Source organism: Abramis brama, assembly GCF_963993115.1.
Source record: "Abramis brama genome assembly, chromosome: 11".
In the NCBI taxonomy this organism is placed as follows: domain Eukaryota; kingdom Metazoa; phylum Chordata; class Actinopteri; order Cypriniformes; family Leuciscidae; genus Abramis; species Abramis brama.
In genome coordinates, this window is record NC_139973.1 from 32,985,160 (window position 1) to 33,006,935 (window position 21,776).

Sequence of the window (21,776 nt, forward strand, 5' to 3'; positions counted from 1 at the left end):
CTTCCCCTCAAACACACGCACACATATGAAGAAACACACTGACACACACAAACCAACCAGATAGTCATCTATCATCGCTAAGCTCAACACACCCAACATGAAAGCTCTCGCCAGCAACCTGACATCAATCCGGTGAAGAAGTAGCAGTGACAAAAATGCCTGCCTTTTTTAACGAATATAAAATATGTTTCTAACAAATATTACAACATATTAGGAACAGTAGCAAGATGCAACTTGGTCTGAAGCAGTATGCCGAGAAAGGTGATCAGTGTTGTTGATAGCAGGTTGGCTCAAGGCAATACAGTACAGAAGCCCACTACACTGTTCTGGTAAATCTTCCGCCATGCTCATGATAACTCAAAGCTCAGTGACGTTCTTTCTTCTGTGGAACATAAAATTTATTCTTATGGTTTTTGTCATGGATTAGAATGCAAAGTTTACCTATCATGTAGAGTGAATGTTTATCATTTGCACATGTTTTTAAGTCTTGTCAGTTTAATCATTTAAGCGAGTTTAAAGCATTCAAGCACAAGACGATACAAAAAATAACTAAATTCGGAACTTGTGCACTCGTTTTCTGTGCGCGCACATAGAGCCGTGCAGACAGCACGCAAACACTGAATTCAGATCACTTTTCCCTCTTTTTGTTCTTGAATGGACAAATACATGTCAAAATGCCTGTCTTGGTGAGTATCCTTAAAAAAGTAAAAAATTGCTAAGCCTATGTCTTAAGTGAATGTAAACAGCGTATTATTATATTGGATCCGTGCATTAGGTCTTAAAGTGACAGCAGCCTAATATAACTGCTGTCAATAATGTTAATCAAACAACAAAAAAGAAAGAGAAAATCACTTTTGTAGCATTAACAAAGATTCATTATATTTCATTTTTACCCTATCATTGTTACCTGAAAAACATAAAGCACTGTTTGCTTCATTTGTATCTTTGTTCTATTGAAATTTAACTATGCTTGTAATTTGTTTATTATTTTCTATGCAGATGCACTCGCCTACAAAATCACCCCAATCATTCTAGAGAATGATTAATTTGTTCCAAATAGAGCCATTCAAGTCATCTGGTGAAATTCATATCGTAATATATCACAGAAAAACAAAATAATCACAATGTCAGTTTTTTCCAATATTGTGCAGCCCTATAGTATTGAGGTATGGTGTTTGGATGTTTAGACAAATGGCAAGTTGAGCATGTGAAGGTCTGGTGGGCGTGTATTGTTGGTTATGGTGGTGTTGGGATGTTCAGTTAAGTAGCGTGTTCAGCTATTGTGTTGGGTTGTGTGGCGTCATGTTAAGCCAACACTACAGGGTTGTTGTAGTGGCTTAAGTTGTTTTGCTGGGTCATGGTGCTTTGCTAATTGTGTAGTGTTGGCTTGTGGTGGTTTTTTGAGCATGGTTTTAGGATGTTCACTCAAGCAGTATGTTGAGCTGTTGCGATGGGTCATCGGGCATGGTGTTGAGCTGTTGTGTTACATGATGGTGGGGGTTTGAGCTGTATTGTTGAAGTGTTTGGATGTTCAGTCAAGTGTCATGTTGGTCTTGTGTTGAGTCACCTGTTGGTGGATTGGGCTAAAGTGCTGGGTCATGCAGTGGTCTATTGGGTGTGCAGTGTTGGGTTATGGTGGTGTGCTGAACTTGGTGTTGCTAATGCTATGTTCAGTCAAGTGCCATATTGAGGTGTTGTGTTGGATCATCTGGTGGCAGTTTGGGCTGTAATGTTGGGCAATGGTTGTGTGTTGAGCTGTAGAGCTGTAGTATTAAGTTTGTGTGGTGTTTTGTGTATTGAGTGGTCTATTTTGCATCCTCTGGTAAGCAGTAGTGTTGTGTTTGTAAGTGTGTAGTGTTGGGTTATGGTGGTGCACTGATATTCAGTCAAGTGGCATTTTGAAGTGATGTGTTGGACCTGTAATGTTGGGTTAAGATAGTGTGTTGAGCTGAAGTATTAAGTTGTGTGGTGGTTTGTTGAGATATGTTATTCGAATGTTCAGTGGCGTGTTGAGCTGGTCTGTTGGGGTTTAGTGGTGTTTTGAGCAGTTGTATTGGGTTGTGTGTTAGGCTTTAACTTTGAAGTCAAGGTGATGGCTGAATAAGATGACTGAAGGAAGTGGAGATGAGCTCTAGACTGAATGCATTGTTTTCATGAAAGATGCTGTTGCTCCTGCTGCACGCTTAAATTAGCTGGCAGTGTTTGGATTACACCAGGGAGCTCTCACACAGGATTTATTCTAGCCTGCAGGAGCAAAGGATATTTCCATCTCTGCACACACACACAGATGCACAGTCACCCGTATGTGTGTAGCCTACACACACACACACTAAGACACACTCAGATAAAACCCTAAGAGCACAAAACAAGGCTTTTGGTTACGAAGGTGCTCACACACAGAGCGTGGTCAAATAAGGATGCACTGCTCACTCTACCATTCATTTAATCCTTCGCCCTAGAATGTGTCCATATGATCCTCTGCCATCAGAACACACATACAGATATACTTCCACGCAATAATACACACTAACACTTGAAGGACTCAACAAGAGGCTCTTCATGGCCTCCGGATCTGGCTTCTTCTAGTGCTATTGCCAAGTTTACAGACTGCTCATATTACAGACGGGTTTCACAGCTTTCTACCCATCTAACAGAGATAAGAGTGATAGAAACTGAGAGAAAGAGAGAGCCAATGCAGTTTCTTTCCTCTCAATTTGCGTGTCATGTGAAATAACCACACCGCAGTCTGTTTCACTGAAAAATCTGATGACACAAACACTCTTTCGCTACCTAAACAACCTGCAGTCCTTAACCTTATCTCTTTACATGATTACATTATTTAAACAAAGAATCGCCGTCCGTTCCAACCTTAAACAAAGCAGCCTCAGCCTAATTTCTAATGACTGAGACAGACGACCCCCCTCAAAACACACACGCACACACATTTGTCGCGGGTCGATGAGCATGAGGCCTGCTGAAGCGCCTAATCCCACGTCTGTAGACTCCAGGAACACACCACAATGCACCTTCAAGCGAACGCAGATTAGAACCCTTAATCCAGCTCTCTCAATCTGGAGATCTTTTTATAAAACCTTGCAGCTAATCCAACAGAGGTTTGTTTACTGTTCAAGACCTAGTTCAACCCAGGCTACATTATTTTACAAAAAAAAAAAAACCTTTATTTGGTGTGTCATGTCAGGGTTAAATAGCTGGTATCACCCACTAAACTGCTCTATTAACCATACTTCTGCAAAGAAATGTTGTAAGAGATTAAAAAAGAAGTCTTACATAAAATGTGAGAGCAAGCAACTTAACACAAAACAAAAAGTACATTATGCTGTCAGCTGAAACGATTCTATTTTCAAACCTTTTTCTGTCTCTGTCTCCATCTCATCCCTGTCATTTCGTGGGCCTTTCTGCGCAAATTAAAAATTTAGAAATTCTTGCTGTGCCGAGGTGCTCTTTGCCAGCGCAGCTAAAATGAAAAGGCTTTGTGGTGGCAGTGACCAGATTTTAAATGCAGCGAGATCAATAAATAAGAGGGGGCTGCTTGAGCACAATCTCTGAATGTCTTTGAGCGTGTATGTGCGTGAGGGTCAAATACTGCATGTCCTGCAGTCAGCTGTCACAGTGCAGTAGATTCTCTCCCATCCCACAGCTCTCACCAAATCCCACCAAGCCTCCCTTTTGCCCTCTCCCACAAGAGGAGCATCATTGCTGCCATTCCTGAAATCTTGGCTATTTCTACTCTGGATGCAAATATAGCGATAAGCACTAGAACAAATAGGCCAAACTACTGGCATTTCAAACACGGGCTCCATTATCTCAGCAGGGGGACTGGAGCGCCGCAGTGGCAACCCACGGCACAGGCGACATGACAGTCTCCTGGAGGGCAAACAACACCGGAGACACAAGCAGCGCGGGGTGGAAAAAACAGCCCTCATCTCTCCAGAATACTCCTCTGCCCGGAATCACTAATGCACTCAAACCCTCATTGAGGAGCTGAGAGAGATAGAAAGAAAGAGAGAGGGGGGTAGATGGAAAGCAGAACAACAGGCGTACAGAAAGGTTTCAGAATGACGACCTTCAGGTGTCAAGCATGAGATCGGCTTCGATGATTAACAGCCGAACATGGAGACGCTGGTGGAAAGATACACACTTATTCTGAGCGTACACTTCCCGGAGCTTAATTCCTTACTATGAAGTTACAGCAAAGGAGATTTTTCTTTCTCAAGTCTCGATACGAAGCCTTTCTTGAGGGAAAAATCAACCCTTTCACCTTGTCTGTGAAAAACAAGCGCTCAGACAGCCCAACAAAAATAACCTTGAGTTTCATCAGGGATATTCTCACATTGAATGATAAACAGAGGCCCGAGGGACACTGAACCAAAAAGCAGCTAATTGCCTGCCTCTGAAATTCGGCCCCTGTGTCCTCTCTGTGTTTATCTGAAAACAGAGTCAGTTTGGTGTGACCCGCTTCAGCTGCTGGTAGAAAAGCTCATTCATTTAACTGTCCGCAGAAATGCGAGTCTCCGGCTCGTTACCACGGACTGGCAGGCTAAAGGTAAAGAAGATCATGTTTGCGACACAATTATCGAGTCTGCCGCGACCGACTTGCGCTTCTGCTGACACACACAGTTGTCTCCCGAACGCTAATGTTCGCGCTAAACTGCAACCCACATAACCTGCTATTATCTAAGAGCCAACTGTTGAGAGGAAATTCTACAATCAAAGCTGTTTGCTAACGACAAAATAAATCATTAGCCAAGTAAGGCAAGATAGAGATGCACTTATCCATGATACTGTTTAGCGTCATGCCAACTGTTGTCTCACCAAGCAGCGCGGGGAAGAATATCTGTCAGTATTTACAAGGTGATTTGCCAAGTCGTTACGAGTGCAAGGACGCAACCTGCTCTGAAAACAAATTCAACGCTGACCTTCCGGCATCGAGTGTATTCAGGGCTGATTCATTTGGCAGTTACTGGCCACACACACGGCACACCACAGCTTGTATAATCAAGCCTGTGCTTGAGTTTGAGCTCTTTAAATGACAGGTGTTATGATCAGGTGAGAACTTCTCGCTGCCTTGGACTTTTATGGGACGGTTAAATCAACTAACAATCGAGACCGAGCTTTCCAAAGTTCATTCAAATCAATTTCACCATTAACACAGCAATGATTGATGCGGGATTAAAAAACAAAATCAATGGGTTCCACTGAAGATGCTGCAAATAATTTGTCTGCATCCAGATTGACGCTGGAGGATGTTTTTACTTCTGCTTTTGTTCGTCTTCCTTCTTATTTTGATTGAACACTGGTCCACCTTGCCCTGATTTTTGTGCCAATGCGAGAACCTATTTATAGTCCGCCACAGACTAAACTTTATTTAAAATAAAGGCATGGTTTTATTTCAGTTAGCCTAAAAGCTAGTTTGATTTGCATTGAGAGATGATCTTATGGAAAGTACCCCATGCCAATCTCTAGGTATGGTGAATGCTATGTGATGATGTGGGGCTATTTTAATTCCAAAGGCCAAGGGAACTTTATCAGGATGCATAGTATCCTAAAAATGAATTTAAAAAAAATACTTAAAAATAAAAATCTGCCTGCCTCTATGGGAATTTAACATAGGGGTGTACTCACTTATGCACCATGTATTTTAAGGAAGAACATTTATTTATTTACGATACATTATTCATTCACAAAGAAAATTGGTGTCCTAAAAGGTTGGATTTTTCCTAATTTTTTAAATTAAGGCATTAAGTTCAATTTCCAAAATATGATTTTTTATTCCTCTTTTTAGTCAACTTTAGCATGGGTGTATTAACTTATGCATTGCACTGTATATAGTTATTTAAATCATTGCAAATGTTGTTTATCATAGCATAGTTATTTAAATAATTAATTGTGTTCTACATTGTGAGTAATTACAGAAAGAATAAAAACATTAATTTACCAAACAGAACCCAGGCTTGAATAATTCTCTGAAAGGTTATAAAGTAAGTTGTTAAAGTGAAAAGCACAATGTTATACACTGCAGTTGACTATAATATCATCTAATCCAATAAGATGTAGAATGAAACCCCGTAGAGCCATTTCGACTATGAGACGCGCCAGGGCTGTGCGCGTTAACTGCTCTCCAGTCATTCATATGTATCAGCATGAGTGAATTTCCAATAAATTCAAATCATCTTTAAATGAACCGCACTGATCAGTGCCCGGTTTCGGAGGAAGTGTGATTATAAACTCAAACCCTATGCATTTGGGATTGTCTGCGCTAAACTTGTACTGGATTCGACAGATTCTGCACCCGAGACCCATTTCCTACAGCCCACATTTCTCATAATCAGCTCATTACACTACAAACATTTGTTGTTATGAGAACAACAAAGACAAACAGAGCTTAAACAAGATCCGTCTAAAGATCGCAAATTAAACTAATTCCTAGATATGAACATCTTCTCACAGGCCTAACCCATATCCTGTCGGGAAACAACAAACATCCTGGGCAGAAACGTGTGGCTGACACTCTAACCCTGAGCAAAGTTCATTTTTTTCCTCTTTGCAGCCACAGACATCTAGGGGTCTGGGTGTGCTTGAGAGAGCACAGTGTGAGATCCCTTCAAACCTCAACAGCACAAACAGGCCCTGACAGATTTGCTCTCCCTAATTCGTGGTAAGAAAAACAGCACAAGTATAAAAGAGATATTCTATGTGCTCTGAATAAGCACAAACACACCCGCAACGAAAGAAGAAAAAAAAAGCATCCAACAATAGTCATTTCTAATGGAAGAAGAGAGTGGGTGAGACTGTTCCGTTTCAATTCACTGATACCGCTAATGGCTTCTTAGCGGTTCCATGAAATCAAGCAGCTGTCAAGGCGATGCATCAGGAACAGGGAGGAAGAGGCGGCATTCCCACAAGAGAAAAGCATCACGTCAGGATGTTTGGCTAAACATCTGCTCCCCTGCTCTCATGGCTTTAGCAGCAGCACATACTCAGACAAAGAGATGGGAGGTGGAAACACTGACTTCTCCATTTGAGGCATTCTGTAAAAACAACAGCCTGCTCCATGCATAATGACTAGGGCACTGGGCTAGATGAGACAGAGCCCTACTGATACAAAACAGACAGTCCAGCCATTTAACCAGCTTATGGCGAGCCTGAGGGTTTTGCATTGCTGATCGCTAATTGTAAAAAGTTCATGACATGCATAACAGAAACTTTTAAATTATGTAGGCTAACACTTTCTTTTTGAAGCTGAAGTGGAATGTTCATTCACAAACCACAACTAATTAATTGAGGTAAAACTATCACTTAACATTTTTTTCACTATTTTTTTTTTTGTTAAATAGTAACAAACTATTACTTACACATTAGGAGGTCAACTGTAAAGTAAATCTCTGTATGTGTGGAGGCTATACGTGCACAAATAAAACATAGCATATAGGCTAGGCTGTATACAAAAGTAGCTATATGCATAAGATAGTCACAAGAACATAAGTCTTCTAAATGAGGAAATGATTGTACAGTGAGACCATAATTATTAACCTCGTGAGCTATAAATTCATGTGACGAGACGAACTCAAATAGGTCTGATTTCCTAATTCAGAAAGGATCAAAATACGATTCAGGCCATTCGAGGAAAAATCTCTGAAATGAATGTGAAACCTCAGTTTACTGATTCATCCTTTACAACAGTTACAAAATCCCCCCATGGAAATTCTGAAATTTCTAAACTGTGGGGTTCACTGTAAAATATCTCAATTTGAAACAAAGAAAAGACAATAAACAGTTCACCTCACTAAATGACATCATTACATGCTGATGTCATTCATTCCACCTGTAAACACCGAATCATTAAACATCGCGTATAATTCTCAAGACCACATCAAACATTTGTTTTTATTCACCCAGAGTCATTCCAACACCAAACCTACCCTCAAAACAGAGTTTTACAGCAATGTCAAGCGAGATAACAAATTCGACGCCTTCTGTGCAAAACATCACATTTTACTTAAACTTCACATGACGTCACCGCTACCACATAAGACATTTCTAAACTTTCTGCCTGTAACGACATGTGCAGGTCGAGTCCTAAGATTACACAGATCCGCCAGTTAAAATTAACCAAGATGGCGTGAGGCTTGTTGTTTAGAGGGCAGAAAAAATGGAGGATATTGTAATATACACAAAGGGATAAATTTCAACAACTCGGCCAGGCGGCAGCTGCTGCTCTTTAAGGAAGCAACAAAGATAAGAGCAACGCGAAGCTCCAACTCAACACCAGCGACCCACTCCGACTAAGCAGGCGATTTTCTCGTCGAAAACACACAACTATGTGCTTTTAACGATTTCTATCAAAAGGAATTGTAAAGTAAATGTTTTATAGTGTTGTTTAAATGAAGAGCTGTTAGCTTTTGCCATCATCTGAGAGACGGACATTAAACAGACCAAAGGTAGCTTCAGCTCCTCCAAGTGACTCTCCCGCATCGCCTTTTTCAAATAAGCCCTCTAAAATCAAATATTGCATTTTTACGTACCCAAATGAACGATGGGGAAGCGTTTGCTCCTTTGAAACATGTTTGGATACATTCAGGAGTGCTTACAAATAGTTTACATTTAAAAAACGTAACAGTTAAAGCGCACGCGAGGGGGCACAAAGGCAGATTCCTATTATGAAGTCACAACCCCCGCGCGCAACATTGTGTCCACTCGTAAAGTTTTGCTGTATTTGCAGTCGTATCGGAATATTTCTCTCGATCGGCTCTTCTCGACAACGCCGTTGAAACGGTTTCGACAAGTTTTGAGCTTTTTACGCTGAAGGGACGCGCGTAGCCAACCTAAAGAAACTATCGAGTTAGCAACCCTCGCTAAGAAATCAAGCCAGCCAGCGACACAACATTGATTCTCCAATGAAATAACTGATCCAGCTCTCAATAAATTCAAAAACTTACCCTTACTTTTGACACTTCGTGTAATTCCGTCTCGATCGGGTTCGAAGTATCACTTCAGGTAACGTTGCTCTTTGTTTTCCTTTTCGATTTGCTTTTGGAAGAGGCCAGTGTAGCAGGAGATGATGAAGAAGGGAATTGGGCAGTAATTGAGTCTCGGTGTGTGTGAGTGAGTGAGTGACTGCGTGTGTGTGTGTTTGTGTGTGTGTGTTAGTTACGAACAGCAGATTGAAGGAGAGTCCTTTCAAGGTTTATTCTGCCTCACTTCAAGGAATCAAAGTGACGTCAGCGGACAATAATTAAACGATAAAACTTTTATTCGCTGCGAATAGGCAAAAGTATGTAAGTGTCCGAAATATGCACGTTGCGCGCTGTATTTTCAGCATCGTTACTAATTCTAAAACATCTGTCAATGACATAGTTCCGAAAACGCTGTAAGGCTGGGGGTTTTTTTTAATGCTAAAGGTTGTCATGCTTTTTTTTTTTTTTTTTGAAGACGATTTCAGAAGTGTTATCTGTTCATAGTAATTATTGGTATTATGAATTGACAATATTTACATAATGGCTGAGCATTGTTTTGAATTTGCGTGGTGGTGGTGGGGGGGATGTCATTTGTAATCAAGTTAAATCATCATTTATCAAAATTGGCACATAGTGTGTAAAAGTTCAAAGCAGCACATGTTAATGAGATTGTGCTTTCAAATGAATTTGAAGACATTAGAAGTACAATAGCAGTGGAAATCTGATAATATGGTGTCCAGTGAAATGGAAATTTAATTCTAAGATTGGTTACTTGTCATTCAAAAGCTGTCAGATAAACCGCAAGACAGCGACGCATGATCAAACTTGATTGCATTTGTCTCCAGTTACCTCAATAGCTAAATTCAGGGATTATGGATTAACCCAGCTAATCTGACCCTATTTCCCCTCAAATCATCAGGGGAGTGAGACAAGGTGATAACGTTCCGATTTGACAACAGAATTTCCGTAATCCAAAAGATAGTGGCATCGTATGAGCTGATGTCGTCTCGCATTGAAAGGAGGGGAAAAAAAAGAGGATCTGCCCCTGTGACGCTCAGGAGGAACAGAAAATAAAAGGCAGAATAATTGGAACTGTTACTTTTAGGATGACGCTCATTGATCTCTCATTTGAATTGCACTTGCGGGCAAAGCGAGAGGCGTCAGAATGGCCCTTTGCAGCGGGAGCCGAGCTGGGCACCACGAGGCAGACAGCCATCTGTGCCTAATTGTGTGCTTTTTCTCCCTGCCGCTGCACTCACAATCAGCAACAGGCTGAGGGGGGCCCTCTGACCTAGACTGGGACAGGGGGGTGGCATGGGGTGAGGGATGAAGGGGGTGGGAGATTATTTCATTGAGCAAGAAAACAACAACAGGGGGGGGCAAGGAGGGACACGCTGCCACTCCTTAGTGGGAGAGGGACTAGAGGAGGAGGGGAGAGAGGGGCAACTCTTTCGGGAGTTTAGCTTCACGCTTCAGATTATGCCTGACTTGCGTGCGTTGTGTGTTGAGGTTTTACTTAGACGGAGACGTTTACAGAAATCTCTTTTAGCTGTAAAGCTGCTTTTCTCAATAAGATTTATATCAAAACATATATGTGTAATCATATAAGTTTAATGTATATTAATTAAAAAATCCATTTTATATTTTATGTTATTATTTTGTTCATTTGTGATTTCTCTTTTAATTGGTGATAAACATGTAAAAAAAAAAAAAAAACAGTAGATAACAAACATGTTTACACACATAACATCTCCACACTCTGGTGAGTCAGTCAGGCACATTTTAATAATTTAAGCTTGCACTGTATTTAGAAATTACTAGTGTTATAGTCATGTAACTACAACTGGTGTGCTAATTCCGATTATAATAGGAGACCGTTTGTGAGTTTATCGCTAAGTACCGCTGCTGCTGTCGTTTTAATGCGCATGTAATGAAACTATATTTGAAATTGTTCAAAGGAGAGCCAGTCAGTGGTGTTTTTGAAAGCTTTAGCGAGTATAGAGGGGACACATTCGCTTACCAATTTATGCATGCGTTCATTGATCCTCTCTGACCCCCCTCCTCACCTGTAGAGATGAAGGTGGGTGAAAAGATGCTTATGGAGGGACACGGAGAGGCAGGCAGACCTCCAGGGATCAGTGCTCCGAAGAGTGGGAGGAGAAGATGAGGCGATCGTGTGCAAAACGTGCATCTGAACATGTGTGTTTATCTGCGATCATCAGACCACCTCGACCACAATAAGAAAGCCATAATTGTGTGTATATGTGTGTGTGCACACATGATGGCAATATTCCTCCCTCTTGAGTGACTATGTGTATAACCTCCTCCCCTCTTCCAGCAGAGACACACCGGGGTTTGTAATTGTGTTGGTGGTTCTTCATTAGAGCCTGTGTGTGTGTGTGTGTGTGTGTGTGTTGGGGGTTGGGACGTGGGTGGGTGGGTGAGGAGCTGAGGCTCTTAGGACTATGAGCTGCGTCATTAACGGAGGCTGGGCCTCTGCATGCAGCCAGAATGTCAGCCGTACCTCGGTCATTTGAAACATAATAAGCACAAGTACAATGAGTGCAATGCAAGCCTGCTGGGGGAGGGGGTAAGTGGAGGGAACACAGCCTGTCTCTTCCATTGGGCTGGGGTTTTTTTTTCCTTAAGAGGCTTGATTAGAAGATATAATATCCTAGCGACTAATAACTGGTAAAGATGATCTCCCTCGAGACTGATGGAAACCAAATTAATGTGGCGATTTGGATTTAATTGTTATTTTTCTATTAGGCCGCATAAAGACAGAGGAGATGTCCATCTAGAGTGGGAGCTGTGCTTGCAGCTATTGATTTTTTTTCTCCCTCTTTTCTTTCTCACCCCTCTCTCTTTCTCTCTCCAACACAGATTTTAATCATCTCAGAACACCACATTCCCTAATACCATTAACAACACTAACCTTCCAGCGCCACAAAAGCGTTTAATTTCCAATGACACAAATTTCTCTCCAAGAGACTCAGTGTTTTTACGCAATTTGCTGGCCTTAAGGTTTTGCTTGCTGGAATAATTGAATTGCGATCCTCTCACTTAGTCTTGCATAAAATCACTAGGCAAAGAGCTAATCAGTGCAAAAGAGACAATAGTTTCCTCGGTTTGCCTTATTAGCCTGTTTTAAAAGAGTTAAGAGCATTTTTCTCCCGACTGACTTTGGAGCAACTGATGTTGCGTCGGAAACCGCGTCGGATTGACAATTAGAGTTGAACACCAATGCAACCAGAAATGTATTCAAGCTGTTTGTTCCTCTGTCAGTGCTGCTGTTTGTATCCATAAATAAAAGATGACCTTTAAATGTTTACATAATTTATACAGCTATAAATTCTTAATATATCTGACTGCAAATGAGAGAGTGAGTCGCTTGATTATGGTTCATAGTAGAGTTAAAATACAGGTTGTCTGGTGTGATATACACACACCTGAGTCAGCAAAGAAAAACATTTTTATATTTGACTGGGGCAGAGGCTATCTTCTCTACCTAATCAATGATTAAGCGTACATATAGCTGTTTTATCACTGGGAGAATGTTTAGTTATATTTAAAAGATATAAAAGCGGTCATTTTGGCTTTAAATTAACATTATTCATATTACAATGCAGCTCAGCAGGTTACGGATTATTACATCATTCATTGCCAGAACATAAAATTAAACCCAAATAAAACAGAATTACTCGACAATTAGCTGGTAAATTTATCAGGAACTGATTACATAGTTTTGAATAATAGTCTGATCTTGCTGACTTAAGTGATTCTAGTAAAGAAAGCTCTCTTAATCAGAGTGTCTTTACTTTGGTGGAAAATTTATGCGGGGTTTACATGTGGCGACACGTGGAATATTCCCTGCATTAATCCACCAAAACAAAAAATGTGATAAGAAAATCACTTTTGTGACAGGTGCAGTTGACAGCTGCAACACAATAGCCCGCGTTGTATAAGAAAAAAAAAAAAAGCGAAATCATTTTAAAAAAGATACAAATTATGCAAAATACAGTTTCAAGGTCATCCAAAAATACTTTCTCATATGGCAATAAATTACATTTGCGCCCTGGTCATGACGCTTCAGTGTGTATAGCGATCATTATCATAATGGCTGCACATAAGCTGACCTTTGACCTATGGATGTAATGTTTCTGCAAAGGCATGAGAACAGATGCTTACCTATTTATTTCTTCTGTTTACTGTAGGTGCATCATCTCTATGTGGGGAAAGTCTTGTTAATATGGCGGCGATGAGGTAAACAGATAGGAAGTGATGGAGTGGCAGATCCTCGGGGGATAACCACATGAGGTGTGACAGACCACTGACATCAGCCCTTGTTCTCTTGCTCGCTCGCTTACTCTCTCCATCTCTCTCTCCCGCACACACACTGATTTCCAGGAAGGGGTCATTAATGTGAGGAGAAAAAAAAAAAACGAATCTAGTCATCGCTTTAAAATGGAGTATCTTCTCATAACGATGCAGTCATTCCTAACGGGTCTGAGTCAGGCTCTCACAGGAGAACAGCACAACGAAGGTTTTAATTCCTCCATTTAAGAGACAAAATACATAATAGTTTTAAATTTTATTTGAGAGCAACTCCCTTAAGTGGTAGCAGAGTTCATCTTAACCTGGCCAATAAACTGATAAAAATGATCCGCTTTTCGTTCTCTACACACCAGCCCTCTATATAAAACTACAGCAGTGGTTCTAACATCCGTACAGTAGTTAAATGTTCACATTTAACAGTCGTAATTGACATTTTCCCTCGCTCCCTTCAGCAATGATATATCAAAGAGTGCATCAGCCGCCGGAGGAGGAGAGAAAACATTAGGAGGATTAATAAAGGGGGGAGGGAAATAGATTGAGCGTTCACCAAGATCAGTAAAATAGGATCTGTCAAGCAACCCTGCAACATCCATCCTTTGGAGAGGAAAAAAAAAGACAGAGGTACATTTTCATGGATGGAAGGAAGGAAAAACAGAGGCCAGCCTGTGCGGCTGATCAATTTCCCGAGATTAGCTTTCAGCGGCTGTGCCTGCTTCCATTTGTAAAGATAATATTATTTAATAACCCTTTTGGGTGACTATTTAAATTATCATACTGCCTACAGTGCAAGGCGCTAATGGAAATATTTAACATAAATTCCCTTTAAAAAATGAGGCCTTAAACAACAGTTGTAAGAATTATTCTGAAATTAAAGGAGTGTGCATAAATGATTCTCCCTGGCCTTGACGTGCTGTTCTCAATTACATTCTGCTCAACTGGAACAATGAAACGATGCTAGCGTGCCGCTTTATCGCGCATATGTATGCGCCGTTACGAATGTCATATGGAAGCTATTTATGGCCACTAGCATCGGTGCCAAGGGCATTGAAAACAGGGATGTTATTGAATCGATTCTGAATGTGCAAAAGAGCAGTGCAACGATAGATCAGGTAAAGCCCAGCCTCTGCGAGGTTAACCGTACCAGGATGTTCTCCACCTGAAAAACGATAGCTTGGCTTTTGTCGTGGGCCTTCAAAGACAGACATCTGAAGATCCAAAGCGAAGGAAGAAAGAGCCAAAGCTATAAGCTTTCCTTAGTCTTACTCACGATCAACTTCTTTTTAATGATCTCATTTCAAAACACCTTCCTGCGGACCTCCCCTTTCCTGTCTGGCTAACGTTAAATTGCATAATGCCAACTGAACGCTCGCATTTGTTCTCCCTTTCCCTTCTCAGGAAATCTATTTAAATTTTCACGCCAACTGTCAGTCCGCATCAAACCTTGATTTATGCAAAAACAACGTCTGCTTTAATTAGTCATTTCGGCTCAGCGCTGCCTGTGCTCTAGGCGCTGAGCGGGGTCAGACATTCGGAGGAACCTCCTTTTTGAATGATCAAAACTAGGCCATCAGCAACACCGTGATAATAGCCATGTCTCAACACCACAGCAGCACGCAAGAGTGTGTGTTCGAGTGTGTTTTTATCCCCCATGAGCCGTCCATCTCCACTCAGCAGGGTGGTTTTGGGTGGAGCTCGGGAGTAATCACAGCAGTCACTGTACACCTGGAGGACTGGAAAATAATAAACAACTAACAGATAGTTTTTCCCGTCAGCTCTCTATACTTTCCCAGGCAGAGAGAGAGAGAGAGAGAGGAAAAGGAGCAATGTTTACACAGCAATATTACATTAATCAAGACAAAATGATCTCAAATACACCACATTATGCTCCTGTACGGGATTAGCGTCTGTGTTCTTCAAAACGAAAGTAAACTACACCATGTGTTTTTGCTCGTTTCGGATTGCAACACTTCTTGATTACCACAATCGCAATCACGTAGAGCAAACAAAAGTGGCTGAAAGCTTGTGGTAATTTCACAGACTGACATTTCAGATGAAAAATTCACCAGACAGATGCTCAGAAGAGAGCAATTCTCTTGTCAGATGTTGGGGAAGTGCGTGTGAGATGTGAGTAACATCAGTCACATGAATGGGAGGGCACACAGACTTATTCTCACCACCAATTCTATTTTGGGGTCTGTGTGCTGCTTTGCTGACTGAAGTGGCATTGTGTCCTTTGTGAAAGCATGACCCTCTGAGGTGCGTTCATTTGCTGTGAACCTCGGCCAGGAAAAAAGCAGGAGGCTGGAGACCAGGGGAAGGCGTGGGAAAGCGACTAGAGAACGAGCGAACGGTGGAAAGGCCGAGCGATCTGCAGGCATTCCTTTGTGATTACACATCTGTGGAGAAGGAGGCCAGACATTCTTTCAGCCAGTGTCTGAAGCTGCTGACTTCTACCCTCGATCTCTGCGCTGTTGTTTTTTCTTATCTATAAAAAAAAAGGAGAAAAGAAACTCAGCTGTGAACGTTTTATTTGGTGACTGGAGACTGTGTTTCCTAATACAGAAGCATGATGCTCGCTGAATCAGCCCCTTTCAACTTTCTAGTCTCGAAACTCAAGCTTGCGTCCTTGTTCTTGCAATGAGATATGGTATTTCGGTGTTGAGCACTCATGTTCAGCACTTCCTTCCTCTTATGCAAACATAAACCTTAGAACCCTTCTTTAATCCAGTCATCCACTGGTGGGAGGCAGAACATGACAGCAGACGGACAAGGCAAACACTGGTGGGGGTGGTGCTTGTGTTCCGTCTTTGTTCTGATGCTGACCTCTTCATTAAAGGGCCTTTGTCACCATGTAAGGATTAAGAGTGAAAGAGAGCTCTTCTTCTAGTCAGGGTTAAAATCTGTCTCCTAATAAAATGCTCTTCCATATGTGCACATCAATGCAATGTGGCAGTGATCTTTTATAACATTTGCTTTGAGGATTTCAAAGATGTTTCCTCTCATCCTACTCTTTTAAAAACAGATTTAAGCCAGGCAGTGGCAGAGTTTTGTAAAGAAAACCAGTTATTAAATAAAGTAGTTCTTAAGTAACTTATCTCTGGCTATGATCAATGACCCAATTATGAAGAATTAATTTAATATTCTCAAGAAATAAAGTCTAAGGCCTGCTGTTTAATTCATTTAACTGTTCAATCAAAAAATGAATGCAATTGAAAACGCATTTCGTATCAGCTATCAGTCTTCCTAGGCTAAGAAATTGATTTTTTTTTTAAGCTTGCGTGCATAATGACAAATTGTTTGCCTCAGTTAGTAAAATATATGAAGATAGCTGGTGTATTTTAAGACATTGTAACTTTGTAGACATTGTAAAGCAACATATTTGTTTGCATTGTTCATTTTTGTCTTATTATCACACTTTGCTATATTTTTAATTACCACAGTGACAGGATAAATGCCATGTGGCTGTGAGTAAACACAAGTGAAACAGTGCCGTCATTACTGTATCAGATGCATGATACCGCCCTCTACTGGACAGGCAAACAAATAGCCAAAGTTGAAGCTATAAAAAACACAATAAATCTTTTACAAATGCCACTTTGTTCATTTTCGTGTTTTATTTATTGGATTTATTTTTTACTTGTATTTACTCTGAATGACACTTGACAAAATACCAGTATTTATTAGAATTTATTTCACATTACTGGCTTTGTATTCCACCTGCAGTTTTGAGTTTTACAACGTAAAAACGTTTTCATTATTCAATGAACTACATTATACAACACTATGACTAACGACTAACAAAAAAGAGACAAAACCCCAAGAGGAAATACACAATTACACGTGTAGACAAAATTCTGAATAGAATATATAAATAATAATTTAAATAATCACAAATATTTTAAAGTCTTGATGTTTTTTTATTCAAGGAGCCAATTTACAGCCTGGATTCACTCAGTAAGATCTTAAGTTGTGTTTTCTATTAGAGATTTACTTTTATATAGTGCAGTAAATATACTTTTAGTTTTATACATGCAGTGCAACAAAGATTATGTGATTAGTTTTAAATAGATGTCATACTTAAATTATGTATTTTTGCAAACATAAATGATTTTAAAAAGATCAAGATGAAATATATATATATATATATATGCTGATATATGCAGATCAGGTTTATTGGTAAAATTTACAGACTTTCAGCTGTTTGCAATGAATAAATCAAACAAAAGTAATTGTTTCAAATGGTTTCCCCAAATTCAACTGAAAATGCAACTTTTAATGACTTTGAAAATTATTCAACCCCCTGAATAGAATCCCTCACAACAGCACAAATCTGCAAAACAAGTGTTGTCTCAAGCACACCTGATGCAACTAATCAAGGGCTTCATTAGTTGCACCAGGTGTACTTGAGCTAGAACTCAATTAAATACCTGAACTGGCTAGGTTTGTTGAGTGTCACATTTGACTGCATGTTAGACATATGGCTAAGTCAAAAGAATGGTCCAAAAAGTTAAGAGAATATCATCGTCCTTCACAAACAAGGAACACAAAAAGTGTGAAGGAGTAGTAATAGTAAAGGAACTAAATGTTCCTAGAGACACCGTTGGAGGCATAGTTTGCAAGTTAAAAGTTAAAAGAACAGGTTACACTGGACGGGGGAACAAAAAGGAAGCAATCAATGGCTGCAACCGGATCTCTGAGAAGGCAGGTTCAGAAAAACGAGTGACTGCAAAAGATCTGCAGCAAGACTTGGTGGCAACAGGCACTGAGGTTTCAGCATGCACAGTAAGTCACGTACTAAACACATGTGGTTTCTGCCTTGTCCAAATACCCACACTTGCGGTCTTGGCCACTTGAGAGCGCGTGTACGCGACAGGAAGTCAGTGTGCAAGACTGTCCCATGTCTTAAAAATGACAAAGTGCAGTGCAATGCACACTAAACTAAAGCATATACCATCATGCATTATGTTCAGGAACTCATGTGCCCCGAAATCGCGAGACGTCGAGGAAAACATTCCACTGTAATTTAAATGAATTAGATACATATAATTTGGTAGTAAAAAAATAGTGTTGCACATTTTATTGGTGCAAAGTTGAGTATGGTATGTGTGGGTCTATTTTGCACAACATTTGCAACTGTTTTTGTAATTAGAAGCACCACAATTTTAAATTTGTGTCTTCTGTTAGTTACATAGCGACTACTGAATAGGCATGTATAAGTTTTTTTTTAATGCAAAGTATTGAAAATATAATAAATAAAAGCTTTGTAAACACTTGCATTTTTTGCAGGACTATAAGCATGTCCCATCGAGTAATCAAAAGTTCTACACACACTTGCAATCTTTACTCCTACTTGAACGCTTGGGCCAAATAGAGGAAATACGTCATGTAAGTAGACAAGTGGTTAAGTGCAAAGACCGCAAGTGTGGGTATTTGGACAAGGCATTCCATGCCAAATCTCCACTGCTGACCCAGAAGCACAAGAAAAGGCGGCTCCAATTTGCTCAAATTCATATAAATAAGCCACAGAAGTTTTGGGATTCTGTTCTGTGGAGCGATGAAACAAAACTGGAACTTTTTGGTCCTGATCAGCAGTATGTCTGCAGGAAGAAGAATGAAGCATTATGCTGAAGAGAACATTCTGCCTAAACGTACAGTATGGAATTTTTTCTCCACTAGGGGTCGCTAACCTATTTACAATAACAAAGGCGTAGTTTGATGACGCAACATTTGCTAAGAATTATGGATCTTGTCGTCAACGTCAAGCCGACCGATCTAATAATGTTTATGGATGACTGAATACATCAATGTTTTTATCATGACTGTGATATGAAGCAGTTCGGGATTGCTAAGAGACAGCTATCAGCTCCACAAGCGACGCGAGTCCCGCAGATATAAAAGGAATATGGACATTTCATTCTACCGAACTACACGCGAGTGCAGAATTACTACTCACAGGTCAGTTTATTAGACAAATTAAACTTGTGAGGTAACGCAGCGCTGTTTCACTTGGTCTAACATTACACTATCACACTAAACTGCATTTGAATGTGTTGAAATGTATGTGTTAGTTTGTCTGTATGAGACTAGCAGTAAGCTAGATCAACATGAGAATAACATACAGATCATATTCTAACATTTTATCATTGTTGAACTATATAACATTGATTAGTTTTATGTAAATGTGCTCACCTGTTTAATAAAGTACATGTAGGAGCGGTCGAAGTCTCGGACGTGGAGCTCTCGTTTATATACTGTCTATGGGAGCTCTCGGCATCTCGAAAACACCGCGCTGATATTGATTCTCGTTTTAGTTCTCCTTTTTTATCCAAAGTCTGCTTGCCATGGTCCATAATGTTTGAACGAAACAACAACAGCGTGCAGATAGACATTGCGAACTACAGTGGTCCACGTCTGTCGTCTTGGTTACTATCAGAGGGCTCTGGTTCATAGCTCTGGTTACCATGGCAGCACGAGCGGAAACCAGGGACAACGCGGATATGACGCCATTGACTGCGACAAAACGGAAATAAAGAAACGTGCCGTGTCTTCGAATTAAATTCAAATTTCTCCTGGTTTGAAAGTTGTTGGAAACAGTCGGGATAATGTAAGTAAACAACTAAAAAAATATATATAACATAGATATAGTGATTTTTGCTATTTTTAAAGCAAAAAAGTTACATATTGTGCCTTTAAGCATGGTGGGGCTCGGTGATGCTCTGGGGCTGCTTTGCATTCTCTGGCACTGAAAACCTGCAGTGTGTGGAAGGCAAGATGGATTCATGGAAGTACCAGGAAATCCTTGGAGAAAACGTCATGCCGATAGTGAGGAAGCTGAAGCTTGAGCGTCATTGGACCTTCCAACTGGAAAATGATCCCAAGCATACCTCAAATTCCACCAAGGCTTGGTTGCAGAAGAAGTCCTGGAAGATTCTACAGTGGCCATCACAGTCACTTAACTTGAACCCTATAGAAAATCTTTGGTGGGATTTGAAGAAGGTGGTTGCAGCACCCAAACCCAAGAATATTACTGAACTGGAGGCCATTGCTCATGAGGAATGGGCTAATATTCCTCAGAAACGCTGCCAGACGCTGGTGTCTGGTTATACATCTCATTTACAGCAGGTCATAACAGCAAAGGGGTGTTCTACTAGGTACTAAAGATGCTTGCCATGAAGGGGTTGAATAATTTTGAAACTGCAGAAGTCATTAAAAGTTGCATTTTCAGTTGAATTTGGGGAAACCACATTTGTTGTGTTGAGCTATTTCAATTAGCTACTTTTGTTTGATTTGTTCATTGCAAACAGCTGAAAGTCTGCAAATTTTGCCAATAAACCTGATCTGCAATAGGGCTTGAATTATTTTGATTACAACTGTATATATGTGTGATATAAAAATTGATGTTGATAAAAGTCAGTAACACACACACACGTATATATATTTATACATACATACATACATGCATGCATGCATACTTAGGCTAGATAGATAGATAGATAGATAGATAGATAGATAGATAGATAGATAGATAGATAGATAGATAGATAGATAGATAGATAGATACTGTGTGTATAATCTTGATCTTTTTAAAATAATTTATGTAGCCTACATTTTTCACCAACAAGTGTCTTGAATACTAAATGTGCTTATTAATAGGCCTACATTTCTATCGTTTGCACCAAATTGTAACAGAGTGAACACAGTTTTGAAAAATAAATGTAAAACAGTTTCTGGGAAATGTTTAGACTACAAAATTATTATTATTTGTTTCATTTAGCCTATACATTTTTCCAGTGGCCGCAAATACTGCCTTGCTGCATAGAATCAATGGAAATGTCAAATATTATTTTGGATTTTACAACCTAACAAATCATTTTGTTGTTAACAACAGGCATCTTTACAGACATCTTGTCAATGAACAAGGGAAAGAGGGCGGGGTGTATTTCGCTACACCGCCGTTCACTGGCTAGTGCGGCTGTCAATCAGCCTCCGCGAGCGACGATACGCGTTCCCTGCGGGTGTCCGCTTACACTTTAAACCACGTGACCCTCCCTATATCAACACACGGACGCCATTAATAATAAAGGCAGAGAGACGGAAAATCAGAGGTGAGTTCACACGGAAGTGATGCCATTTGGAGCATTTTAACACGATGAGATTTGGTACGCTTTAACGGGTTGCGTTTGGTAAGTGGCAATGTAAACGCATACGGATTAATTGCATTCGTTTACCCACCGAGATTTATTCTTGTTGTATTTACGAAGTGTCCCGGTTAACAAAAACAAGGCCTAGACATCTGGCAGACTGCTGGTTTATTAATGCGACTGACTTCTGGGATCACATGTGTAGTTTAATGGGTCAGTTGTGCATGTCACGAACATGTCCTGTTTTGAACGCGGGTTAAATCAGTGATTATTTGGAGCAAAAGCTTTTGTTCCGGATAAATTCTCCGTGTTTACCTCCTCTGTG

The 21,776-nt window shown here is 40.3% G+C and overlaps 2 protein-coding genes across 23 annotated transcripts in view; one reads left to right on the forward strand and one right to left on the reverse strand.

The window, feature by feature from the left end:
• The window catches only part of baz2ba (bromodomain adjacent to zinc finger domain, 2Ba), a gene marked incomplete at its 3' end in the record, with an annotated part of 93,650 nt that extends 84,271 nt beyond the window's left edge, over window positions 1-9,379 (reverse strand). For 17 of the 19 annotated variants that reach the window (XM_084129310.1, XM_084129308.1, XM_084129323.1 and 14 more), the window contains exon 1: window positions 8,958-9,179. Of the gene's footprint in view, window positions 1-8,957 lie in introns of all 19 variants that reach the window. The other 2 variants (XM_084129306.1, XM_084129316.1) reach the window with 1 other exon arrangement.
• marchf7 (membrane-associated ring finger (C3HC4) 7) overlaps window positions 8,108-21,776 on the forward strand; it is a 30,573-nt gene continuing 16,904 nt past the window's right edge. The window contains exons 1-2 of one of the 4 annotated variants that reach the window (XM_084129328.1): window positions 8,108-8,459; window positions 13,190-13,292. The gene's annotated coding sequence lies outside the window, so the exon portion shown is untranslated. Of the gene's footprint in view, window positions 8,460-8,713; window positions 9,016-13,189; window positions 13,293-21,326; window positions 21,494-21,776 lie in introns of those variants that run through there. The other 3 variants (XM_084129327.1, XM_084129325.1, XM_084129326.1) reach the window with 3 other exon arrangements.